General features: G+C 38.3%; 1 pseudogene; it reads right to left on the reverse strand.

Annotated features, from left to right (window-relative positions):
* Positions 1–7,905: 7,905 nt before the first annotated feature.
* On the reverse strand, positions 7,906–10,863 carry LOC101577861 (annotated as a pseudogene).
* Between the last annotated feature and the right edge of the window lie 3,206 nt (positions 10,864–14,069).

A 14,069-nucleotide genomic window follows, 5' to 3' on the forward strand; every position in this document is an offset into this window, starting at 1 on the left:
TGGGAGAGGGTCCGGCCCACTCTGCGCCTGGGCTGGGACTGGTCCCGCCGGCGCAGGGTAGCAGGAAGCTCTCCGCACCCATGCAGTGCTTTCAAATGGAAATTTCTGATGAGTTTAATGTGTCCTGTTGCCCAGACTCATGTTTGTTATGTTTTAAACCTTCTGTAATCTCATTATAATGCTAATGCTTATGACAATGGCAAAGTACTATATCATTGTAAGCAACAAGTTTTTCATTGTTTGGCATAGCTGGGGAGTAATTTACAAATCTTCCAAAGGTCCCTAGCTAAAGCTCAGTACACAAGGAGATGAAAGTAATCTCTCTGGGCATGCATCCCAAAATAAATTGTGGCACCCTGGACTCTTTCTCTTTCTGATTCCCAAAGCATTGTGTAGCCTTTTGCTCTGACACACAATCTTACGGTAAGCATCAAGCTCATTAGAGGCCTAGACCAATGTGGCTACTCAGTCTTCGCCTTATACCTCCAAAGCCAAAAGGCCAAGCAAACCTTTAGCTTCTTACATAGACTGTATCACTACAATGACACAAGGTTGGCTAATTCTTATTTTGTTTCTACAGCAGGGACTTTCTCCAACACTGTTGAAAAATACAATTGAGAGGAATTTCAGAAACGAAAGAAAGGAAAAGGCTTTTAAATTTTTTAATAACTAAGTTTTCCTCACTTATGCTTCTAAGAGTATCATTTTGATACTTGAAAGAAAATATTTCATATCTATTTTTACATGCTGGATTTTGTTGATACTAATGGAAGGTCTGGATGAAAAATATTTGAAGAAAAGTCACTTAAGTAGTCTATGAAACAATGGAGATTAATAGAAGGACAGGAGAGAAAAAAACAGAATTAATGAGAATATGGAAGAATAGTCAAAATTATCAGGTTCAAAACAATTCTGTTCATCTCTCATGTATGTAGAGAAATTCCCGAGATTCTGCATTGTACCCTTCATGAGAAGCTACTAGTAGAGGATCAAAGCTAGCAGCTTTAATCTAGGAGTCAAATTTGGATCACTGACAAGAATACCTAATGACGACTGTTCGGTCTGCAGTTGGTGGGGCTGACATTGGAGGAAGCTGCTAGGCCAGCCCATGTTAAATCAGAATTCTCTGTCTTAATGAAAGTAAATATACACCTTAATTTTCCAAAAAAGTTCATATTACAGGATCCTTCAAAATTTAACTGACTTAGATAACTATTTCATGTCCAATGAATGACTGGTAGTTTATGAAATATTTGTATAATGGTGAAGAAGCGGGGGTCACAGAGACAGTAGAAGAACTGGTTCTCCTCCTGAGTGTAGTTTAGGTGCAGAGACTAGGGTAGGATGTGTTGCTTGCATTGGTGACAAAAATGCATATCTTTAGTTTTTTGTATCCAATAAATATGTGAATGAACCATGGCCAGAAGGTTTTTTTGTTCTATACATTTTTTCATGCACTTAGCAATTCCATATATGCAGCACTGAGTACCTACTGTGCGCTGGACATTGTGTGTTAGGTCCTGGGAACAGAGGAGTGAACACAAAATGCTGCGTTTTCCCTAGAGGTTCAGAAAGAGAGTAACAACAGAAAAAAAGAAATAGATTATTTTTAAATTTTGGTAACTGCTTAGTTAGAATTTGTAAAGAAAAAGAAAAAGAGGAAGAAAGGAAGAAGGAGGTGAGGGGAAGGGGACTAGAGACTATCTGAGTAACAGTGAAGTCCAGAAAATCTCTAGAAACAGTTTAAGTCACAAAGCTTCAGCCTCTGTGTCACATCATCTATGTTGAAAATTTTTCAGGAGAAATTTTTGGAATGGATCCTAACACCAACCCCCACCTTGTGCCTTTTCCATTTCTAAATCCATGCAGCTAAATGTATCTAAAAAATGCGTCCCCAATGTGATCAGTGCAAACTCACGAGCAGGGTCTTCAAATTATCTGCTAATACTAGAAATCATCAAGCTAATTTCCTGATCCACCCGACTTCCACTGAGGTCACAGGATTTTACAGCGCTGCTCTTTCCTCAGTCTTCAATGCTCTTTAACAGTCTCCACTACCATCACCAAGAAAATAAAAGAAATTAGAATTTCCATAAGATACAGTCACAGCATCCTGGCGTGCGCATCTCCAGGGGAGGGTAGAAGGGTCTGCACACTGGCACGTGGGACAATATTCACACAGCATTTACAGGGGTGGTATAGACATTAGTCCTATAGGAAAGGCCTACACTTTCCAGCAAGTTGGAGATCAAAATCCCCCAGGACTAAAAATCATTGGGGTTTTTTTTGGCAAATTTTGTCACCTGAACCAACCACAATGCTGGCTGTTCTATGCTTTCAGAATTGTTGGTCTTTTATCTTGGCATGCTGAAAACCAGAGAATTTTCCATGTTATACAAGGCCAAATAACTATGGGCCTGACTGTATTTTGCTAGTCCATTCATGCCACCATATGCTATTGCAAAATATTATAGGGGATATCTTTAAGAATATGTAATAGTAGGGCTGGGGAGATAGCTCAGTGGTCTAAGTGCCTGCCTGGCAAGTGCAAGGACCTGGGTTCGATCCCTGGAACTGCATGTCATGCTGCCATGCTGGCCACCAAAACCGGACATGGTGGCACATGCCTGAATCTCAGCACTGGGGGACTGGGACAGGAGGATCACTATGAGTTCAAGTTGTGTAGCAAGACCCTGTGCCAAATAAATAAATTTTTAAAAGAATATATTATAGCAACAATATCAAAAAATATTTTATAACAATGTATTATAGCAAAATACTGTAGTGCATGTAGGCAACAGAAACTTATTTCTCACAGTTCTGCAGCTGGGAAGTCTAAGATCCAGATGCAGGCACATCCTGTATCTGAGTTAGTGTCTTTTTCTGACCTACAGAGGGTATAGGCTTGCTGTTTTCACACAGGGCAGAAAGGGCAAAGGCTGCCCTTTGGTTTCTTTTATAGGAGTACAGGGCCATTTGTTCATGAATGTGCTGCCCTTTGACCTAATAATCTCCCAAAGTTTTAGCTTCCTGAAACAAGTACCTTAACATACATGATAGTTGTCAGCTGTCAAGTAATAAGTTACTTGATACGCTTCTTTTAGCTTCATATAAAATATCCAGTGCATAGTTTATATTATTTCATTCTCTGCTTTCCCTTCTCACCCAAAACATGCGCACACACACACACACACACACACACACACACACACACACACACTCTGCTCACATTCTCTCATAATAACAATAGGGAATTGTATTAAAAGCCTATCAAAGTTTCCCTCATTATGATGCACAGAGAATCCATACTTAATGAAAATTTTCTGCAGGAGGCTGGTGCTTCCTTCCATGTGAGAGTATGCTTTTATTTTAACCTGTGCTAAGTTTTAGGAACTCAGGTCCCTAAGACCATGTAGCTACCCATTTACTCCTTTTTTCTTTTGTTTAGGCTTTTGCTTTTTTAGGAGGTTGGCTTACCTGAGTCCAGGCTCCACCTACAGATCTTTCACATTTCCTAGGTCTCTGGGCACTTGTTGTGTGAAGAGGCAGAGTGATGGAAAGCGAGATGGCTGGACGGATGCAGCGTAATCCGAGTGTCCTTCTGTGCTTTTCCTGCAAATGGACATTCCATCACTATGGCAAAAACAACAACAAAAAGCCTTTTCTTTAAGTACAGTACTTCTGCAAAATTGGGACAAAACATTTCTCTTTGCAAAGCTCTGAATCTTTACCTACATTATTTCCTTTTGAAAAGCACATTTATTTTGGTGCCGCCCCTACAGTGGCTGTAGGCTGTGTGGTTTTCTCTATTTATTCAGCTAATCCACTTGCATTTGCCTGGCAGTTCTTGTGTTTGTTTAATTTTACTGTCTGCTAAGGTAAAATAGAAGCTAGTAGAGAAAACAGCAACGTGATAAGGGAATGAGGAAAAAGTGTTCTTAGGTGGGCTCGTAGAAGCCCATGAAGGGGCATTTAACATACTGTCACCAAGTTCCTAAGAATACCAGGGACTTTATTCTGGACTCAGACAAACTGGGAAGCCTCAGGTTAGTTCATGGGAGTGAGTTACTTGCATGCTAAGTTTATGGGCTGCCTCTGGTGAACTGTATCAGAGATGTTAGCAGGGAAGGCTGCTCTGGCTCTCTCCATCTCCCTGTGTTTATCTCTATTGTATTCCCACAGGTGCTGTGAGTAGGGAAAATATAATTACTTATCACTGTAATTTTGCTCCCAGCAAAGTCTAATTATAACACATCAACAGAGAGAATACCTACTGGATTTGTTGGAGAACATTCCATAATATGGGCTGAATTACTCTTCTTTCCTCAGCCATAATACCAAAGTTGGGGATGGGACTGAAAAGTCCCCCACTAAAATAAATGAGTAAAGTGAGTACAATGAGTAAGTGCAACAAGTTATTAGTTGAAACAAGGTCATGCATTTCATTTTACCTGTATTTAATGTAAAATCTCGTTGTATTCATTTCAGGCTTCTGTATAATCGTGGTTTTCAAAAAATAATGAAAAGCTTGAATGTTACCCTCCTGTTAATGCTCAAGGTTAAGACCATATAATTTAAAATGTAGATATTTTTATTTTATGGATTTAATTACTTAATGACTTGACATTTTCCTGAAGATGGTTAGTTGTTTACTTCTCATCACCCTCTGTATTTTATAGTAAATAATTCATATTGAATTCAAAATTTTACAGTTAAGTGATCTATAAATTTTTCAGATTCTACCAAATCATACAACAGAGAGATAATGAAAGTATCTCCAATGAAAAGTAATAGTTAAAATGTAGACTAAATATATTTGGAATACTGAAAATAAAACCTAACCTATTTGAAAAACTAAAATTTTTAAGAGAAACATCACGTTGCCGCTGTTATTATACTTCGAGTTCATATGTATTCTTATGTGATTTTCAAAACTTACTCCTTCAAAATCAAGTTGGCTGTTTAATGTGATTTTCCAGATATGCCAATCTGTCTTCTAGTTCCAAGAGAAGACTGATAACTTGTTGGTTGTTTCAAATAACATGTTATGGGCTTAAAATTATTACATTCAAATAAATGAATAAAGTATCTATGAGTTTGAAAGAGAATCACCAAAAGCCCAGGGATGTGGGAATTAGGTTTACTTGTGAAAAAAATTTAGTAATGTCTTTTTCTGCAGATAATGCAATGTATATAACCATAAAGAATTTTGGTTACCTGTGGTCACTAAACATGTTTTCTAGAACAAGTATTAACTAGACACTGGGAAGTCTGAGGTATTTGACCCTCTTCAATGCAAAAGTATGCGTTTTTTTTTTGATATAATTTTTCAAATGCAAATTTAGTTGATTAGATGCTTTCCCTTCCATGTTGTTCTCCTGTTATTTGTCAGTATTTTCTAGCTCTGAAAAATCTCATCAGTTGGTGCTTTTGTTGCAAAATCTAGTTTAAAACACTTCATATCAACGTCTGAGGTAAATTGTATTTCCAACTATATCACATAAAAGTCAGAGATCTTAGACAGCTCAGTGGCATAAGCACCTGCCTGGCAAGGTTTTGAGTTTGATCCACAGAACCAAAAAAAAAAATAAAATAAAATAAAAGCAAAAATAACTAAAGTCAGCAGTCTTGCTACGTTAACTTTATTCTTGCAAACTCATGGATCTCTCTGTATCATGCATGCATGAATTTCTAGAAGATTTTTTAATCATTCACTGTATAATATTTTTACATGCATATTCTAGGGCTTTAGGAATTTATAATTAATGTAACATTAAAAGAATTGTTTTTATATGTGATGACAATCAATTTGTAGGTGCAAAGAAGAACTCTTATCTTATTTCAGATGGAATGTTAAGAATCCTGGAATCCTCAAGGGCCAATAGATACCATAGTTACAGCTCAAGCATAAAAAGAATTTCAATACAGAACAAAGACAAAGGGTATAAGGAATGAATAGAGGCAAGAACATTAACACTTTAACATTGGAAATACAAGGTCACATGTGGAAAGTAGAAGGAATCTAGCTTGGTGAGAGCTTTCAATCGCTGTGCTGCAATATCCAAAGATGACCTTGAAAGGTGGCAGATCATAGATCTTGAACGATAAACGCCAAAGTTTGAAATTCATTTACAAGGTCATGAGAGTGATCAAAATGCTTCTGGGTGGGGTGCTGTTATAATGCTGGGAACAAACATGTGTCACTATGTCACTGCCTGGAAAATGTATGCATCAGTTAGAGGAGAAGACTTTGCAGTTGGAAGCAGAGTCTTCCCATTCTTCTTTATTTGTTCTGCCACTATTCCCTACAGCAACAGAGTTCCCATTCATCAAGCACATGAAACTGGATCTTTTGTGCATTTATGTACTTCAATCCCAAGGGCTCCTGTGGGGTTTGCTCAGAACCTGCTTCTTTACCATCTCCTCTCCAAATACCAGTTCTGATGTCCTCATGGGGTGTCTATGCCACCAGTCTTCTGCATGTTTCTTAATTCACCCATATCTTAAATAATTCATTATTGTGACACTGTTGTGAAATAATAATGTATTGTTTGTATTCTCATCTAAAAGAAGGATTAAGTGATTTCAGACTTTATTACGTTAGGAGCCTTACGTCAAAATGATGATAGAAACGGAGCTCTTATCTATGAATGATCAAACTAAATGTGTTAATGAGTAATGTATTTGAAATATAAACTAAAATTAATATGTGAATATTTTCATAAGAAATTATCTCTTGTGAAAGTTGCTATGTTAGTGATGGAATTAGCAAAGAAAAGGCCATTGTCTCAGGGTCATGAGATAAGCTTTTGCATAAGACATGACAATTAACCTGGGTTATGGGGCAACGTATACAGCTCCACTGCAAAGATAAGACAGGGAAAAAGTTGGTTTTAGTGGGGATGTCACTGCATGCCAAAGGTCTGGCTTAATCTAAAGAATATAGAGACTCTTCTGTTGGAGAAGGAAGATAGCGTATCTGTGTCTAAAATATAAAGTATATGCATAGAAATATTTGAAACTAAGTGTTATAAGATTTGGAGATTATTCTTAAAAGAGAATGACTTTCAAGATGCGCTCAATAGAATATGAATAACCTATGAAGATAATAGAGCGAGAATTGCAAAACCAGTGTTGAAATGTGTGATGTTGGTCATAGTAACATTAAAAGTAGTTGCAGAGGAGGAAGCTACAGAAATATTCAGGTAAAGATCTGAGAATTTAAAATTGTGATCAAGGGCAATACAAAAAAAAACTATACAAGAGAAATGAAGCACCTGACAACATACTATGAATTAAATTTTATCTGCTGTCACTAGGAAATAGATTTGAGAATAATCAACACACCCAGGTATATTTTATATATTTCAAAAGATTGCCGATGTTTAACAAGCATGAATGTAAGGTTACTTGCACAACTACCATTGGTTATTTACAAACCAATACACTTGATTTCTGTTGTTGTTATAACTAAGAAATGAAAGTAGGGTCTTTGCACTGAGCTGCACCTCTAAAATTTGTTGTTGCTTGTTTCTACACTGATCTTGAGATATGCTCCTACTTGCTCCTGCTGGGCTTTAACTTGTGATGCTCCTGTCTCAGCCTCCCAGAACACTGTCGATGTCAGCATGTGCCAATATGTCCAGCTTGCACTTGACATTCTTTCTCTCTCTCTTTTTGGCCAATTTAAGTATTTTTATTGAAGACATTGCATTTCAACTTATAATACATGCTAAAAGTGCAATGTTAAGTTTCTCTGTGTACATGTTCCGTGATTCAAGTATCGAGAATGCCTAGTACTTTTCTATAGCAGCTCAATGTTAACTGCCACAGAATTTGCTACAAATTTAGTTATTTCAATTTTATTGGTTGTGGAAGAATGCTATATTCATATTTAAGGTTAGCTTAATCAACTTCTTCAATGGTGGGCCCCGAGGAAGCACCACCAGGGGGAGGAGCTCCTCCACCAGGGAACCCCCCAGGCATCCCTCCAAGCAGCCACCTTCACTCTGGACAGCTTGGTGATGATGGGATTGCAGACTTTCTTGAGCTCCTTCTGCTGATGCTCAAATTATTCTTTCTCCGCAGTCTGATTCTTACCCAGCCAGTTGATGATCTCATTACACTTGTCAAGAATCTTCCATTTATCTTCATCATTAATCTTGCCTTGAAGCTTCTCATCTTCAACAGTTGCTTTCATATTGAAACATAGGACTCCAGTGAATTATTGGAGGACATTTTGTCCCTTTGCTTCTCATTTTCAGCTTTGTACTTCTTTGCTCCCTGGTCCTTATGTTCTATGTCTTCCTTGCTCAAATGGCCCTTACCATTAGTGATGGTAATCTTGTTCTCTCTTCCTGTAGTTTTATTAACTGCAGAAACATTGAGGATGCCATTGGCATCAATATCAAATGTTACTTCAATCTGAGGAACAGCACGGGGGCACGAGGTATGCCTGTGAGTTCAAACTTGCCAAGCAGGTTGTTATCCTTGGTCATGGCTCACTCACTTTCATATATCTGAATGAGCATGCCAGGCTGATTCTCTGAGTAGGTAGTGAAGGTCTGGGTCTGTGCAGTAGGAATGGTGGTATTGTGCTTTATGAGGATCATCATGATGCCACCAGCAGTTTCAGTATCAAGAGAAAGAGGAGCGACAGCCAACAGTAGCAAATCTTGGACATTTTCAGACTTGTCTCCAGATAAAATGGCTGCCTGAACAGCTGCACCATAAGCAACAGCCTCATCAGGATTGATGCTCTTATTTAATTCTTTTCCATTGAAGAAGTCCTGCAAAAGCTTCTCGATCTTGGGGATACGGGATGAACCACCACAATGTCATGGATGTGAGACTTGTCCAGTTGAGCCTCTCGAAGAGCCTTCTCCACAGGGTCCAGAGTGCCACGGAACAGGTCAGCATTCAGCTCTTCAAACTGAGCACGAGTAATGGAGGTGTAGAAATTGATTCCTTCTTAGAGGGAATCAACCTCAGTACTGGCTTGGGTGCTGGAAGAGAGGGTTCTCTTAGCTCGCTCACATGCAGTACACAAACGGTGGACAGCTCTTTTGTTCTTACTGATGTCCTTCTTGTGCTTGCCCTTGAACTCAGCAATGAAATGATTGACCATTCGGTTGTCAAAATCTTCTCCACCTAAGTGGGGGTCTCCAGCTGTAGATTTCACTTCAAAGATTCCATCTTCAATAGTGAGGATTGACACATCAAAAGTGCCACTTCCTAGGTCAAAAATCAGCATATTTCTTTCAGCTCCAACCTTCTTGTCTAAGCTGTAAGCAACATTAGCAGTAGTTGGTTCATTGATAATTCTAAGTATGTTAAGATCAGCAATAGTCCCAGAATCTTTGGTTGCCTGACACTGAGAGTCATTAAAGTAAGTTGGCACAGTGACCACAGCATTGGTAACAGTCTTCCCTAGACAAGCTTCTGCATCATCTTTGTCAGCACAGCAGAAGACATCTCCTCTGGGTAGAAGCTCTTTGTCTCTCCTTTGTATCCTACTTGAACCTTGGGCTGGCCTGCATCATTCACCAACATGAAGGGCCAGTGCTTCATATCAGACTGGACAACAGCTTCATCAAATCTATTTCCAATGAGATGCTTAGCATCAAAAACTGTGTTGGTGGGGTTCATAGCCACTTGATTTTTTGCAGCATCTCCAGTCAGTCATTCGGTGTCAGTGAAAGCGATGTAGCTTGGAGGAGTTCGATTTCCCCGATCATTGGCAATGATCTCCACTTTTCCATGCCGGAAGACACCCACACAGGAGTAGGTGGCGCCAAGATCAATGCCATCTGCAGATCCGTTCGACGTGATTGCTTGTGTATAGGCCCGGCTGTGCTAGCAAAGAAGCCCCTCACCTACCAGTGAGTTCAATGAGCAACATTCTTGATACTTAGATTTTGTGTTATGTTCCAAGAGAACACTTTTCCATGAGAAAGAACTCGTCTTGCGAGAAACTACCAGAGACTTTGTTTCCTTGTATTTTACTTGATTCTTAAAACTACCATGAAAAACCTATGAAGTACCACGAAGAGCCCACAGGGCACCACATGAACTGGCCTAGATGGGTTTTGAACCACACCGATGCCATTGCTGAGAGACTGGTGATAGTATACTGGGATGCAAAGAAATAAATACCTCAGCATGCAAGTATTTGCCCCTGAAAAGGGAATTTTATATAAATATTGTATGAGGGTTCCTGGAATTAATTTCTGTTCTTGCAGTATGAATTCACATTCAAAGTTAAATAGTGGAAATTCAACACCTTTAAAGTAAGCATAATATTCCTATGATACAAAAATCAAACCCGTGAGAGATTCATGTTATCCTGATGAAATCCTTCTATTTTACACTCGGGTAAAACACTGTCTCCTCTCTGGAGAACTTTTAGAATTTTTAATTTCCTTTTAATCTTTGCCCCCAGTTAGTGGACAAACATCATGCTTCTGCTTTCATAATATGAACACTGTAACATATAATTTATCTATTATCAGACTGATGCCGCAGAGCCCTGTGAGTTACCCTACCAAGCAACTCAAATCTCTCATAGTAGGGTGAGGTCTCCATCATCCATCCCTTAGACAATCTTGCTCCAAGGAAAACAAAGAAAAATCTCTAGTGTCCCAATAGTTTCTATGAACAAGAAAAAAAATGCTGCTTGAAGATATTATTGGAGCACCTACAGGCAGCACAGAAGTGCAAGCCTGATTTCTCAGGTAAGAAATGAACTGCTTGATCTCTTCCAGGCAAGCTGAAGACTTCAGCTTTCCTTACCTCTCTTAATAAAAGCAAAATGTCTCCATTGTTGGTCTGCTGCTGGAGGATGGTGCTACAAAGAGAATCCATAGTCTTACCTCGTAAAGGATGCTTTCGAGCTAATCATTTCAGTGTGACTTTGCCGTAAGAGCTAATAGTGTTCACAGCAAACTAAAAAGGAAGTTGACAATTTGCAGCTCACAATTAAAAGATTTATCAAATTATCAAGCTTTCAAGCATAATTTCAGTTCAGAGGCAGTACAAAGGAAGCAGTCTCCCAAGGGAATGGGGAACAATCGCTCCAGGCAAGACATGAAGAGCAAGTGTGGCTCTGCGGCGTGAGTCACGGCAACACCGCACGCACCTAAGTGTTATGCGCCCTGCTTTCTAACAAGCAAACTGAGCGAGTGGGAAGAAACTTGTGGTTAGGAAAGTAATACCTCCCAGTAGACAGAATCCAAATTATGATGCATTTTTGAATAACTGTGAAAAATTGATTTTTATTTTTTAAAGAGATTTGCTTTAGGGATTTGATTGTTTCCCAACTTAACTGTACCTCCCGAGGTTTGAGGATGGCTGTGACTTAGAAAAAGAATGTGTAACTGGAAAAACAGCTTTTTCTACAGTCAGAAATAGATTTACAATTAAGATCCTTTATACAAGAGTTCTCTCATCAGGAGCAGAGGTTGGCACCACCACAGAATATGAAACTTTAATCAGTGTTATTTAAAGAGACTTTAGAGGGTGTTGTGCCAACTTAGCGCTCACGCCAGAATCTGCGTCAGAAGCGCCTGTGTCTCACTGGCCTCCCTCTGTAGGAAAGCGGCAGCTCACCCATCTCCCCACGCATCTTATTCTTTAAGGAAAATGTCGGAAAAATGGCTGAGACAGCTGGACAGAGATTCATTCCTACAAGCAAAATATGTAATAAAATAGCTGCATCAAAGATAACTGAGGGCCGAAATGTAAGAGTTTATGGATTAATACACAATCCATTTTCTACATGAAACTGAAAGATTTTTCCTTTTAAAACCACATAATTTAATATCTTAAAACTATTTCAAGGTACACTCTGGGTCACAGAGCCAGCTACCTACATATATACCATGTAAAAAAGGTGACAAAAATATAGGAGAGTCAGCCGGCATCTATGGGGCCAACACAACTTCGTTTTTCCTTATGGATCACACTGAGAAAAAGAAATATTGTCATTCGTTTCTTTTTTTTTTCAGTAAGGGTCTACAGGGTCTACAGGGTCTCAGGGTCTCAGGTTCTCACTATGTAGATCAGACTCATAGTGATCCTTTCTGTTTTCAGCCTCCCAAGAGCTGGGATTACAGGCGCGCACCACCATGCCCAGTCTCAATCGCCATTTCAGCGCACCCTGGGGTTGGGGCCAGCACAGTACGCTGGGAACGAAACCTGGCCACTGCACTCGTGTCTAAGCAGGCACCTTAATCTGCTGAGCTATTTGGCTGACCTTTCACTAGCTTCTTGAGTTTTACAAAATTTCTTGAATCAATGTATTTATTAATGTATGCTATTGTTCAAGTGTAACATAGGCTTATGTCTATGTACTGAGATGAAGTTGAAACCTTTTTCAGCTATTTGAATTGAAGCTGATAATTTTGTAAAGAACTCCTAGTTTAATTTAATGATTTCCTAAAGTAAGAACACATTATGAACTTGTAAGAAAAATATATACTGGTTATGTTAAGAAAAAAGTATATATAATAGTTAATTACGTTAGACTATATTCTTAGTCAAAAGTAACTAATGTGGTGCTTATTTAGTAAAGTATTTAGTAACTCCCAGACTTCTAATTAATTATGGGTTCATCACCACCTACTTTCCAAGTGGAATTTTTGCTTGCATAAACACATGTACAGTGTATATAGTCAATTACTTATATTATAAATGTGAGTAAGGTTGTTATTTTGCAGAGTGACATTCTTAGGGTAAAAATAGATCTCTATTATTTAAATTCAAGAATTTAAAGGTAAGGTAGGAAGTCCAGGAAAAACATCGGCATTTGAAAATAGGTTGCATTAAACTGCAAAACAAACTGGTATAATTTTAAGATGTAGATTAGAATAGAAAAATCTAGTAGACCCAAAAGCTAGACATGTCCTCCTCTTTCTAACTCAAGTGCCATGGGATTATGACTTCAGTGCATTATTTGATAGCACAGTAAATAATAATTAAATGAAAACGGCAGTGTTAATATACACACTGAACCCCAGATACAAATGTTGGGGCTGCCAAATAGCTCAGAAGATTAAAGTGCCTGCAAACAGGCACAGGGGCTGAGGATTCGATCCCCAGGCCTGCCGTGCTGGTCCCACCCCTGGGGGCACGCTGAGACTGTGACTGAGACTGGGCATGATGATGCGCACCTGTAATCTCAGCTCTTGGGAGACTGTAAACAGGTGAATCACTATGAGTCCGATCTAGCAGTGAGACCCTGAACACCCACGGGCCTTTCCTTAAAAATACAAAAAAAAAAAAAAAACCCAAAAAGCAAAAAACAAAAAACAAATGTTAAGATAAGCACAAAGACCACAAATGTTGTTGTATAATTTAGATATGGATTAATATTTGCATCTATAATCATATTCTAATAATATGTATTTTGTATTAATTTATCTCAACACCTGTATATTGAAAGAAGTTTAACTGAAAACTGGACAGGGAAGAAGGACAAAAAGAAACAGTGGAAAATGAAAGGATAACAAGAGGCTGCACCGTTTTTCCCTTTCAGAGGGAGGATCTAAACAAGTGAGAAAAAGTCATTTACAACCTACAAAAATAGTCAATATACATATAGAATTATAACAATGCTTATCAGAAGGCAACCTAACAATCTTATATGACACATAATATGTTATGTGGGGGTTACGCTACCAGTATTTTAATGTAGTTTCATGTACAATACATGATCTAAACAATAACATTACAGAAATTAAATGCATAAATATTTTCTATTAAAATCTTGAAAGCTAGATGGGAATAATAAAAGTGAATTAAGTCACCAAAATTCAAATAAGAAATCAAGTGAAAATGTTTTGGGGGGGTTCTAAGACCTGTGTAAGTCATATCTCTCGTGTTCATTTTTCCCCATGTTAGATCTTTATTTTCTTTCTCTTTAAAAAATAATCACATTTATAATGCTGCTTTATGTTTTTTTTTCTTTTCAAAGTTTTATTGATAAACATATAGTAATGAGACAGTTTCAAATCAAATCGAAAGTACAGTTTCAACAAATAATACACTGCATATATTCTTCTTAGTGGTTA

Source organism: Octodon degus, unplaced genomic scaffold, assembly GCF_000260255.1.
Source record: "Octodon degus isolate 3935 unplaced genomic scaffold, OctDeg1.0 scaffold00066, whole genome shotgun sequence".
NCBI classification, from domain to species: domain Eukaryota; kingdom Metazoa; phylum Chordata; class Mammalia; order Rodentia; family Octodontidae; genus Octodon; species Octodon degus.